General features: G+C 36.9%; 1 protein-coding gene across 1 annotated transcript in view; it reads right to left on the bottom strand.

Moving 5' to 3' along the window:
- The window catches only part of LOC142334075 (cationic amino acid transporter 3-like), a 149450-nt gene that overhangs the window by 116226 nt on the left and 18834 nt on the right, over nt 1-14390 (bottom strand). The window lies entirely within an intron of this gene.

Raw genomic sequence — 14390 nt, 5'->3', positions numbered from 1 at the left:
AGAATAATAACTATTACTCGACAAATAAAACGAATCCCATCAGCGTTTACAGAATGGCATTTGTTTTACTAGGGTCGTTTGGAAACAGAGATGGCGCAATTATGACCTAACGTCTACGATACTTGTCAAGTATGCCGCTTTATATGGCGTACTGCGAAATTTCAAACGCGTACCTTTTAGTTGCCGGTTTCTGGCGTTCAAATGAAACAAAAGAGTTTTGAGATTTTCTGAAAAACGAATGAAATTGAAGCTCGAACCGATATCAAGTTCGATTTAAAAAAGGTCAAACGAAGAAAACGAACGAATAATAAGAGCGAGATAAATTTTGAAGGATTTTTCTCTTCTGTTTTCGACGGTAAAAAGCGGGCTGCTGAATTTAAACGCGATGTACAGATAGAATTGCGACCCGGGTGACTAGAAGCCCACCTGGGTGCTTACTTCGTCAAGACAGGCGTTTTGGCATCGAGCCCCGGTTATCTGACAGGGTAACAGGGGCTGTTAGCGTGAGACTGGATGTAGGGTATGTATTCATTAGAGGCTTTTTAAATTGCGAATCTCCTTCTTAATTTTTAAGTAAATCAAGAGGACTTTGATAAACCGAATTTTAGGACGAAAATGTCGGTGTTGCGATCAACACTTGTTTTATCGGTAGGAGGATAGTATTTTTGACGCTCGATCGAGTAACGATCTGAGTGTATAGTCTAATTCGTGTTAGATAAAGGAAGAGTTTTTACGTGAAAGTGTTGGAGGAAGGCGCGGGGATTGCGATTCCGCGAATCGTTTAATTTGATAATCGAGGGTTGTAAGTTACGGTAGGTAGTCGTGATCGGAAGAGGCCGTACTAAGGTGATAGTAGGTTGTGTAAATATCGATGGAAGTTTCTGCCTAGGCGTTTGCATCGGTGGCATCCTGACAGAAGCCAAACCGATGACTGTGTGGTGTTATCAAATCTAGGGCTCCAAAAGACGACCTCCGGTAAACCCCGTCAGGGCTAGAAACGGAGGAAGTGATGCGGCAACCGGGATCGTCACAAGGCGGATGTCTTCACGGGGATTGTTGAGATCGGTTAAAATCAGTGCGTCCGATTTACGTCGATCCTAAACGATCTGGAAGATCGAATAGAACTGAAATCGTGAATATTTACCTTAAGGTTTTTTTTATGGAACGCAAAGATAACAGATTAAATAATACGCAGCTTACCGATTTACAGTCGGTCACAATTTTAATAAAATTATTATTATTATATACAGTACAGTATGTATAACTCGTTGCGAAAAAATATGTTGCACGCTAAGAATATTGCGAAACAGAATTTTCTATTAAATTGTTGTTTTCTCGAGAAAATGCGAGTCGTTTATACGAAATATAAAATCAAATTCAGTATATAGTATTTTATAAAATTCATCGATAGAAACTGTGAAAAACTAACGATTAATCGACGACTCTAGTCAAACACTATGACGCAAAAAAAGATTGCAAATACGATATGCTGTCGATTTAAACCTAACCGCTTCTCTAATAATAAAATTATTTGGATAAATTTACGCTTAAAATTTAACTCAAATTTCAAACGATGTGACGGCAAAAGAATCATTCTGATCGGCCCAGCAGTTACTGATTTTTATACGAACATCGATTTTACAAAAACGCGGCCGTTATAATTTATACGAATAGAAATCAGTCTGCGTTTCGATTAATGAATCCGCGTACGTGCACCGTAATCGTTTGTTAAAAAGATTTCCTATTTTATATACTACTTACGACGATATCGAATACGTAATAAATCGTGGGACTCTTAATTAAACGATAACCTCCGTTTTCTGTTTAAAACAACAGTCCAGAAATTGTAGTTTAGCAGAGGAACCGACCGTACCAGATACAATAACTGAATAACGGTGAGATCGTTGAACGAGTGTAAACGGTCATGGGGGGAAAATTCACGGAAAGAAACTAGAAAGGAATTCGGCACAAAAGAGAAAGTTATATGCCCTCTACTCTGTAATAATAATAACAATAACAATAAGAAGAAGAAGAAGAAGAAGAGGAAAAATAATAATCGAACAAATAAATGAGGTGAAGCGATACGTGGGGGGGATAGGTAACTGACATCCCTGCTGGAGCCTTTTTCTTTTCGTAACATAGGCCTACCGATCGGAATGTAATTATTGCACTATCCCAAGTTAAATAAAAAAATACTGTGAACCTAATTAAAAAATATAACAGGTTACTTTGATATCAGGTGAAAATATAATATATTTTCACAATTAAATAATTATGTAAAAATTGAAGCGTGTTATACATCACTGCTCATCGTGTAGTGTAAGTTTGGCACCCGTTAATATAAATCGGATAGATCGATATTTATTTACGAAAGAAAAAAACGATTCCGACTATTTTACGGCTTACGTTTGCTAAAAATGAGAAAGTCGTTAAAATGAAAAAAAGTAATAATCATATCCATCTCGATCGAACCGAACGAGAGAAATATTTCTCTACGACACAACATACTCATAGTACTTGTTTTGTAAAAAATACCGGTACAACGTTTAATTCGTCCGACCGATTTGATATTACGACATAGACTTTATTTCTAATATTCGGACGTGAAACGATAAGGAATTTTATAAACAGGATGTAATAAGCGATATTAAAAGACAAATTTGAGAGCGCAATAAGGATTTTACGAGAAAAATACATTAAAAAAATTAAACGTTTGACCACAACGCCGTTCTCTGCGGCGGAGCGGTAGAGTCTCGGCCTTTCATCTTGAGTTCCCGGGTTCGATTCTCAGTCAGGCAAGGCATCTTTTGTACGCTACAAAAAATCCCATTTCCGTATCTCACGCGCAAGTTTCAACCTTATGCGACTATATCGTAAAGAAAAAAGATGTCGTTCTTACGGCAGAAGCCAAAACGAGGTAAAAAAATTCTGAAGCGCGCAAATATATTACAACAGAGAAATTCTGTTTGTAAATAAAAAGATTAGATAAAATGTAACGAAACCTTACGGAAAGGAAAAATTAAATATTAAAATAAGTAAAATAATATAAGAAAAATTACAGACGTTCGATAATCGAAAAAAATATTCGCCTGTATCTAATATAGATCTAAGAATCAGAAATAATTGCGTAAAAATATTTGCGCGTATATTAGTCTTATAACGAATGGAAAAGTGAAAGATGAAACCGAACGTTTAAAAACCTGAACAAATCGGTAGGCCGTACATTAAGACGTCCAGGTTTATTTAATTCGATAACAGAGGGACGTGGAGAAGGAAAAAACTGTGAAGGTATACAAGAATTCAAGTAGATAAATAAAGCGGATAATCGAGGAAGTCGGTCGTAGTAATATGCACACGCATTGAATTTAAATGAATCGAGATGTATAATAGAGTTAAACCTGAAAACAGAATTTGCCAAGAATAAGATCGATGAATTTTTTTATTATTAAAACTACGCGCTTACTCTACACATTGAATCCGACAATCGACTGTTTATCGGTAACTTTTTACTCAGATTTGTTAAATCACGTTACGAATCGACAAATTATTTGCGTAATTTACGTTATAAATAACCTATTCTCTTTATCGTTCCTTTCTTTGTCTTACCATCTCCTTTTGCTACTCGTAGGTTTTTCTTTCCTTTTTTCCGTTTTTCTTTTGTAAATAGAATAATTTAATTTTATTAATGTATTATGTCAATAGGGCTTTATTATTTATTTAACTAAAAGCAAACAAAAACAGGCTTTACCGCCCGATAATAGTTACTACGATAGATGATGACGAATTTTATTACGCCTGAAAAAAACATACTATACTCGACCAGAACTCAAACGCGGAATTTCTGAATGAAAGGCAGAGACGCTGCTATCACTCCCTCGTGAATATCGCCATGTTATCATATATAATCGTTTTTATGTCTTTATACTACTAATAAGTAAATAAATTTAATATTACGATATATCTGCGTTTTAATTTTTATTTATTCGCTCGCTGAACCGCGATGCGTGATATTATTACGAGTATTATTAGTATACCACCGTACGTAACATTATTAAGTGAAAGTAAAATAGTCTTTAAAACTGAAATTACTTTTTCAACTCGGGAAAAATGAAACACGATTAATACTTTTTTATCGATTAAAACCGCTTACTTTTATGTCACCCGCGAAGATATTCTAAAACCGGTTTTCACTATCGTATATCTGTTTTTTTTTTCATTTATGATCGCAATTTAAGTCATTAAAACAAACGATAGGACTGTAATTATTACTAACGTACGATTAAAAATGAATCCGTTCTCTTCTGGGTTTGTTAAATACGAGATTTGATTTAAAAATTGTTCGATTTAATTTTTTTATTCCCGCGGAATATTTAGTAAATATTTTAAATAACCGGGAGAAACAGTACGGAAACTCGAATAGAGAAGGAAGCGGTTAAAATTCGAATAGGAAAATTAAAGACGGCACAAATCTTAACGCAAAAAGCGAAGAACAAAAAGTTCATCTCTAGAAAACACAAAACCGAGTCGCTGTAATACACTTACAGAAGAGAAGTACAATACGGAGCAAAATCACGCTTTCTCAAAAACAAGGGACAGGTAGGAGAACTTAAAAAGAAAGAGTAATCCTAAGCGATTCTACGGGGGACAAGAAATGTAGCGAAACACGGGTTAAAATTTGTAATGAAAACATCTATCGACATATTAAAGCGATAACTTTTTTTTTGTTTTTCACAGCGAAAAACAACTTCGTGTTATCATCACCCTGACACGATATATTTATTGTAGAAAATAAATGTTAAAAAATCGGACGATTAAAAATGACATAAAAACAACAACAATATATCGCATTATACAGAGTGATTCAAAGAAACGGGAAATTTTGAAAGTTGTGTTGGTAGCCGTGGGCGATTGGTTCCACTTGATAAGTGGCACCAGCCTCTCTAACCTAACCTGCCATTTAGTTGTCATGGATCCTTGGAGTGGTGCGCAACGTGCATTTGCTATCACAGCGTTTTACAAAAACAGTGTGGAGGGAGCGCGTAGAGAATTTCGCCGTCATTTTAATCTGAGACGGCACGACCGCGTTCCATCAGCACGTGTAATTAAAACATGGATATCTAATTTTGAGGAAACCGGTTCGGCAATGAAAAAGAAACCTCCAGGCCGTGAGCGAACCGTCCGTACACTACAGAATGTTCAAGCTTTACAAGATGCTGTCACACGAAGTCCACATCGGTCAATCCGTCGTCTCTCAGCATCTTTACAATTGCATAGTTCAAGTGTTCGAAGAATGTTAGTGAAGGACTTGCAATTCCATCCGTACAAGTTGCAGTTCGTCCAGGAACTGAAACCGAACGATGCAGTTGTGCGAGCACAATTCTGTAATGTTATGCTTCAGAAGATAAACGATAACAAAGAGTTTGTCCACGAACTGTGGATGTCAGACGAAGCCCATTTCCACCTCAGTGTATTTGTTAACAAGCAAAATTTCAGATACTGGGCACAAGAAAATCCTACGCAGCTACACCAGCGTCCATTGTACAGCCAGAAAGTGACCGTGTGGTGTGCTATGTCATCTTACGGTGTTATAGGCCCTTATTTTTTTGAAGATGACAACGGTCTTCTGATTACAGTGAGGTCGGCTCGTTACGTAGCCGTGCTTGAAACCTTTGTTGTTGAACAACAAAAGAGATTTCCACCAATTCTTAACACAGCCTGGTTTCAACAAGACGGAGCAACGTCACATACTGCACGAATATCGACGGCAGCTGTACGCCGATTGTTTGGAAAACGTGTCATTTCACGAAATGGTGGCATTAGATGGCCTCCCAGATCGCCTGATCGCTCAGCTTGCGATTACTTTTTGTGGCCTCACCTTAAAAGCAAAGTGTTCCACAGTAGACCTGCTACAACAGAAGAACTGAAGGCAAAGATCCGAGAAGCAGTTGCGGAAATTCCAGTTGAGATGTTACGTCAAACCACGAACAATTTCACGAAGAGACTTCATGAGTGTTTACGTAGAAGAGGAAGTCACCTTCAAGATGTCATCTTTAAAAAATAAACTAAAATGTATGTATCCTAAAATGGCAACATTTGTACAATTACATGAAATAAAATTCATTTTCTAAAAAAATTTTTCATTAACGTTATTTAATTTTTAAAATTTCCCGTTTCTTTGAATCACTCTGTATATCTTAAAACATTAAAATCGGCATCTGCTTTACAGCAAATGGCACGAATCTCTGGAACACACTATAGTAAGTAATTTAAATATTTGAATATAAACGGACGGCCCAACGCGAAATCGTAAAATAGAAGATAGCATTTCATTATCCCCCAGAATAGTTTGCATATTAACCCCTAGTTTAAACCTGCGATGCGATGCCGCATAAACGATACGATCCGCAAGGATGTGGTGCGCTGTTAGTCGGCAGTCGAGATGAGCACAACCTAGTGGGACTATTTGAGTCATCAGATACCCATGAGTGAGGCTAGTGCGGCTTAATCGCAAACGGCAGATAATAACCTCCTCTCGATGGTTATTTCTGCAGGAGGAGCTCCACGGTGACACAGTGTTCTTAACCGATCGAAGTTTACTGCTCGTCGTAGCATCCCGTTCACTTTGCCACTCATCGTGAAGCGGTTTCTGAACCGCTTCACAAAATAAGACCGATTTGCAGCGTAAGAAAAATTCCGTGCCTGACCGGGATTTGAACCTGGGACCTCCAAATGTTATAAACCGTTACGATTATTAGAATATTTAATTTAGTAACACCTAAACGTACGGTGTACTTCAAGAAAGTTTTCGGTAAGTGAAAATCTCTTTCTTTATTTACCGAATTCTTTGATTTTAATTAGCAGTCCATCTTTAGATTTTTTCTCCCGCATGAGGATGTCAGACTATTAAATATTATAAGGATGTCGGACTGTTTAATAACGAATCTCTCAAAATTAAAAGATGTTTTAAAATTGTTTGCCGTATTTTTCTCTCAGGGTCGGCAGCGTTCTGCGAGGTTACAAGTTGTAATTATTACTTTGCAGTTGGTCAATTTGAAATTGAATACGACGGAGAAGCCGGTGACGTCATTAAAATTAATCACAAATACGGACAGGGAGAAGTTTTGTTGAAACCGTACGTAAATTTTCGGCAGGAAAAACGGCCCGAATGAAATAACTGTAAAAGACCGTTTGAAAAACTAGAATAGAAAGATCAGGTCGGAGACAACAAAAATCAGCCCTACCTTGTACCGGCCGTTCGACCGAAAAAATTGCCGCTGTGAGCGAGTGGCGAATCGTCCGTAAACGTCAGCGTTCGGTCGGTCACTACAACTGCACGATTAATAACTCATAACGCAGCGGATTTTAACAATAGAGGAGTTTATTCTCGAAAGCTCTGTTAAATCTCTGAAATTCCTGCCACCCAAGATAAACTCGTCGTTCAACTTCTTTGTTTACATCACCTTCAGTCGACATCCGCCGGCCAAGATATACGTAACGATCTACCCGTTCGAGTCTTCAAGGACAACAATTTTTCTTTCCTCGGCAGACGTTTTGAACATGACCTGCCTGTTTTTAAGATTCATCCTTAAACCTTAGGGTTCACCAGTCGCGTGCAGTTTCTGTATGTTTTTGTAGTTCTACTAATATACGGTGATACGGCGTCAGCTTGTCGTACACCTTTTTATACGTTTACCCCTACTTTATATTCGTCGACACAGACGGTAGTTTTTGCTTTTATATCGATCGTAACAAGTTTATGTAGTTCGCGGTTATTACGGCTTGCGTTGTTACTAAATCAAATGATTTTCGTAGTCGACAAAAATCACACATAAGAGTACGGTATACCGGTTGTGTATTTCTACGATTTGTTGAACAACTTAGATCCGATCTGTTGTACTAAAACCGCTTTTGGAGCCTGCCTGCTCCTTCGGTTGTGACTTACTAACAAACAACACTGATTGTTAGAATTCTTTTAGTTATTATCTTCGTGAAAGTCCTGTAGATAACTGAGAGGAGGCTTATCGGGGATAATTCTTCAGGCCTTCCCGAGTTCCTTTCCTGTGTAGAAGAATAATTTCAGCAGTTTTCCATGCATTAGGGGGAAAAAATATATTGTCCCCTTTATATGTATGTTTATGTGTGTGTTTGTGTGTGTGAGAGAGAGAGAGAGAGTAATTATTTCAAATTTAAGGAAATTATAGGGTTTGCTATGAATACTTTTAAATACGTTATTTCGTATCACAAATTAAAAGTTAACGCGAATTAGATTTACCAAACACTTTCAAAACCAAACCGTGAAGATTATATAGCAATAAATACATAAATATATTCACGAAGAATAAAAAATACTGTTTTTGTTAAATAATTGTTTATTATAACACATTTAAAGAATAACTTGAAAAGAAAGTAGATTTATCGTACGTTACATATTTCGTGCGTTTTTTTAATCGACTTTGTTTATTTATTAAACTTTCTTTCCCGACTGTTAAAGAAAAAAATCGAGAGAAAGTATTGCTATCGCGTGAAAACTAACCCGTCCAGAAATATAAAAATAAATATTTCTGACTCAGGAGACCATAAAATGTCGAATTCCGGAAAACCCCCTCTTATTCAGGTATGTTGATTTCGCCTAACATCTCAAGAACGGATTGACATGGAAAACGTGAAATTTGGTAAGATGACTTCTGCACATTTTCGATTAGATGAAACGTTTTTAGAGACATCAGTCAAGAAAGGGGGTGCCGTAACGCAAAAACAAATCCAAAGATTAAATGTTTCCAGTCACCCTTTTGTTTTGAGTATAGAAAAAACGTATCAGGGATCTCATCGAAGTAAACCCGTCGAAAGAGTGAAGGGACATTTATTTATAAATCGATTCGTAATGACGATACTTGCGGTTTACCTAAGTAGGGTGAACTAAAAGAAACATATAACTGGAATAAAAAAGCGTTCGGTTTCAATATAAATATCGAAGACCGAAGAAATCATCTGTTGCCTGACATCATCCTGAAATTGGTTGTAATTTTTTTTTTATTAGAAAGAACGGTTTTAAAAAATAAACATCCCATAGTTTAAAAAAAGTATTAATCCGATAAATAAACTAAGCCCCAAAAAGGGATCCGAGTAACACCCGTACTTAAAATACCGATTCTTTTCAACGTTAATTTTCACGGATGAAAATCGAATCGTATCAAGTATCAATATAGACGCAAATCTATAAAAAAAAAAGGGTCACCTGGAATCCGACTTCAGAATTAACCGTTATTTTTTTTTTTAATATGTTTATAATTTGTGTTATTCTATCCGTTTTAAAGACGTCGCTGCTATTATATATTAAAAGGGCTCGTATCAATAGGACAAAAATGTTTGTAAGAACCTTTATCTTTTCTCAGTTACGCTTTAAATACCGCACAATTTTAAAGGTAAAAATAATTTGATTAACGAGAGTCTAATAGAACTCAATTTTTTCAGAGAATATTATAACCTTTTTCACAATCGTACTCTAATATTGCGTATCGTACAGTTCAGTCGTTTAATATTTAAAAACCCTATCGCGTATTTGAATAAAAGATTTATCAAGGGCCGACCGAGGAAAGTTACGCAACCTCTTCTCGATTTCTTTAAAATTTAGTCGTGAAATGGTTAAAGAAAAAAAAACGAGATATCGATAAAAATGTAGAGGGACAAATTATTTTTTTCTTACCGCATCAATATCGGTAATATTTGCGAGAAAGAAGTTTCCAAAAAACGATCCCCTTACCGGCTAATGTTTAAAATAGTAAAATTTCAATCCGAGCTTGCGTTCACCGGTTCTATTGCGGTTTGTCGATTTATTATAATCGGTTTTACGAATTCTAAAATTTCAATTCGATCGATACGAATTACAATTACTGCGCTAATGCAATTACTTCTCCAAATTTTTCGGCATGAAGACTTGAAATTTGCCGATGTAACATCTGATCGTACTTGCGACATCAATTACGGTCGTTTTTAAAATTAAAAATGACTTTTTGATAGCGCAGAGAGATTACCCTAAAAGTTAAATGTCTAGCTTCTGCTTTTTTAAAGCCGATAAAGTAATAAATTCATTAAATAACAAGATTTTTAAAGGAGTTATGTACAACAATTAAATTCGTTTATGAATTTACACCGACCAGTTACAATACAACACACACCGTTCAAAACTCGACCTTCATTCTTCGTCGAGCGTATATTCAGCAATATTGTCCGAGAGGATAGTTACATCACGAGTACAATTCTAACGCGTAGTGTTTGCAAACACTAGTCGGTATACGTAGGCGATAAATTTATCCACGTAGAAATAAATTATAATAATTACGTAAAATGTTTGACCTTATCCTTCATAACAATGTTGGCCGAGCACATATATATGTATATATTAGTAGTCGACGTACAATTAACGTTCTCTATATTCACGTTTTAAATCACTGGGTTTACGTAAATAGTCCTTTCTTTAAACCACGTCTCATAGCCGTCTTCTTTTATTTAATACGTGTAAAAAGAGAAAAAAGGTGAAAAGAATAAGATTTTTAGGTCAAATACCTGCGATGGTTAACTAAAAACTAATTGAATATGTCATATTTGTAGCTTATCTCGGTAATAATTTTATTATAAAATTGATGTATTTTAACATCGTGTCTCCATTTAAATATTAAAAGGATCGACGATAAACGGCTGTATAATACGAATCAAGAATACTGATGATGACCACATAAAGGCCACTGACCAAGGTCGTACAACTAATCGGGCGATCACCTCGCTACGATCAATAACGTGCTCGCACATCATCCGTTTCCGATCGGATTCCGCTTATTCTTATTATATATGAGATTCTTTAATAAATAATCGATAATACAAATGAGAAAATGGAGATAGCATCAGCGCCGGAAGAAACAAAATCCAGATAAAATGAAGATAATAGAAACACCAGGCAGCAGACCGCTAGGGTTCGACCTACCTAGAAAAGCACGGATGCGATTAAATCGAGTACGAACAGGACACGGTCGTAACGGTAACATGATGGCGAAACGGGGATTCCGCAAGGACTACAAATTCGATTATGGAGCCGTGGAACTGACAATAGAATACATCTTTAACGAATTTCCGCGTACAGCGCTCAAAGATGGATAGGAAGAAATCAGAACTGTCTCGACGGCTAAAAGGAAGCGGTTGAATAACATGGATGTGAATCTATCAAACTAAAAAAAAAAATATTTCGAAATTTTTTATTTACAAGCATATTTTATCGGTTTCATATTAATCGTTTCAGAGTATCTATTTGTATACGTTATACAAATGTAGATGTTGCCTGTAGGCATACGAATAATAATAAGAAAATTTAAAACGCTGAATTTCTGCATTCCCTACAACGCGATCATAAGTATACGTTAAAAAAGATTTTCATTAACGCTTTCTGAATTGTGAATTATTTTGTAGTCCTTTTTTTTAAACTTGTGACGTATTTTTTTAACATGAATATATATTTTAATATGGACTTTAATTTTTTCTCCTATTTAACCGTCTAATTTGTTACGCTCCTGTCACCGTATTTAATCACGGTTTCCCTTCATAATTAAAGGCAAGTAATAGGGCAGTTACTTTTTTTATTCGCGGAATAGTAAATCTAAGTTTCCTGATATCTCTGTATAATGTATTATTATGTATCGATCAGAACGAGACTTCTTGACTTATTTTATTTATCTATATTTTTCGGTTCGTATTATAAGACGGTAGCACGACGACAGTCGACGAGTTACACGATTCCTGTTAAAATTTCACGACGTACCGTCGATTAATTTTTTTTGTTACAGCCTTTCGAAGTAAACCTTTTTTGAATAGGAAAAAACGCGCATCGCAAAGTTTTAAGTAGACCTGTTTGTTTTTAAAAGGTTTAACGGCTCAAGCGATCACCGTAGATCTCAATTACGTTTTCGGCTTATTTGCGCCATCGAAATCTACCGTTTATTTTTGGTTCGGTGAATTCAAACGCGATCGCATAAGACGAAATCGTAATAAAGTACATTATATTTCGGACGATAATCGAATAAAACCGCATGAAACCGGCGACATAATGAACATCACGACTGAATGTTTTTACGTAAGAAAAAGCTATCGAGAAGAAAGCTTTTAGTATTGAAAAAACAGATTGCGGGTAATCGGTACTAAAAGTACAGATTGCTCGCGATCGATCAAAAACGAAATTGTACGGCTACATCTAAGTTTCCCCCGCAACTAGTCTATTTACAAAGGATTTCCGTAGTGGAACCGTAAGTAGATGGTATAATAATAATAATAATCGCGTGCTACGGGGTTCTTAATGAACTTCTATGATAGTTTAATCGATACTTAAGGATAAACAAAAAAAAAGTTTTTTTTAATTTTTATTGTTATCGATAAACAAAGTTCATAAGTACAAGAATATATCTGCATTCATTTCGTTCACAAAAAAAAATCTATTAACGATCGATTAAAAAGAAACAAATGAAATAATTAAAGAACATGTATGTGCACACGTAAATAAATAAGCTCGACAAATGCCGTTAGTGAGACGATACTCACATAAAAATGTAGATAGTAACAAAAATAATATCGGTGTGATAATCATTGCAATCTGTCATCCACTATTCCCCCAAAAAGTCTGACAGGTGGAGACGCTTCAACCTTCGGACGTCCTCTCTATTACCAAGCAGATTGATTGCCAGGTGGTTGACGTGATTTTCTAAACGCCGTTGGTGTTTAATACTGTACAGCCACACAATCTCACAAACAGACGGAAACTTTACTAGGGATTCCTGAATTTGATCGTGCCGTGTGAACCATGTCGCTTCCCCAAGCGCCCTCGTTAACTTGATTTGAAAACATTGTATGACGTCGACGTTACTTTTACTTGTCGTTTCCCACAACGCCACGCCATAAAATGCTGATAGGTCGTAGGACAGCTTTGCATATAAGAATTTTATAAGAAAATGCGAGGTGTTAGTTCTTCTCGATAGCCGATGCGGTTCGTTATATTTCACGTTCGGTTGTTTCCTAATCTCCATATGATATTTTCAGCAAACGCCGATCTAGGTGTAATCCAAGGTACCGTGCACGCTCTGATCGTAGGGCCAAAACATCGTCCACGTTCATACCGGAACGATCACCTCTTCCTAAGGCGAATTTGATGCGCTTCAATTTATTCTGATTAACTTCCATCCTCCGCTTCTTTAGCCATGAGCAAAGAAGGTCTAACTCCGATTACAGTCCCCTCAAAGCCAGTCCAGGGTCTTCGTCGAAGGCCCTGATATCTGTGTCATCCGCAAATGAGGCGACGGTGCAATTTTCCGGGATCGGGAGGTCGGCAGTGAATATCGGATACAGCATAGGACCCGGTGCCGAGCCCTGAGCGGTACGCGACCTGATGTGGAAAAATCTCGTTAACTCATCGGTATATCTTATTTGGAAGAAACGTAACTCAAAATAATTTCATAAGAAGAGGTAGTAGTGTCGAGGAAGTTTTAATTTTAATTCGTACAACAGACCACGCAACCAGACCTTGTCAAAGGCCTGTTGAATATCTAAGGCCGCCGAGCAGAATTTTTTTTTTCATATGTTGCGGGCAGCCTCAGGCTACATATCGATGTTTCCAGGTGCTCCATGTCCTAAGGTGGGGAAATTTTCATCGTCGTACGTAAGGCCAGATGCTCTACGGCCAGTGAAATTGATCCGACAAGTTATGAGCTTCGAGTCGTCTTTTGCCTTTGTTTTCTCTCTAATATCTCTTTGTACTCTCTGAACCCCGACGGTTTACCGGATGATCAGATCGACACAAAGCACAGGTTACAGGAATTTTTCATTTTTCTGCACGGGGCAACCGGTGTCCTGTGGCCTTCCCCACGCTTCACACAACGAAAGAGCGTCATGAAATTGTTCTTGATGTGTCCGTAATGTTGGCATCTCGTGCATCATCGCACGAGGCCTGTATTTTTCCGGTGTTTCGAAAGACACGGTGCATTCGGTTACGTATTTCAACTCAAATATACTTGTTCTCCTGCGACTCCAGGTTTAAAAAAAATGTTGCCGTTGGCTCTTCGGTTGTTCTGTGGCGTACATTTATTACGTCCCTCACCCTATGCCCGTGTCCTTCGTTTTCTTCCCGGATCATCTCCAGCGGGATCGAGCGGTACAGGTTTCTAATCCACACGCAAAAGGTTCGTTGTTCAATTCTAGTGAAGGTACGACCTATTAATTTCTTTTCACGAATTAGATTTAAGATTTTCTTATTCATCTCTATATATTTAGAAATTATATAAGTTGTTTCCCTCCTATAAGTCGTACATTATGATCTCACTTTCGGATGATCGTTTCCATCGGTTCGTATAACCGAAGCG

The sequence above is a fragment of the Lycorma delicatula genome, chromosome 13 (assembly GCF_047948215.1).
Source record: "Lycorma delicatula isolate Av1 chromosome 13, ASM4794821v1, whole genome shotgun sequence".
In the NCBI taxonomy this organism is placed as follows: Eukaryota; Metazoa; Arthropoda; class Insecta; order Hemiptera; family Fulgoridae; genus Lycorma; species Lycorma delicatula.
Note: the sequence above shows the minus strand (reverse complement) of the source record. Positions and strands in the feature narration are given on the sequence as shown.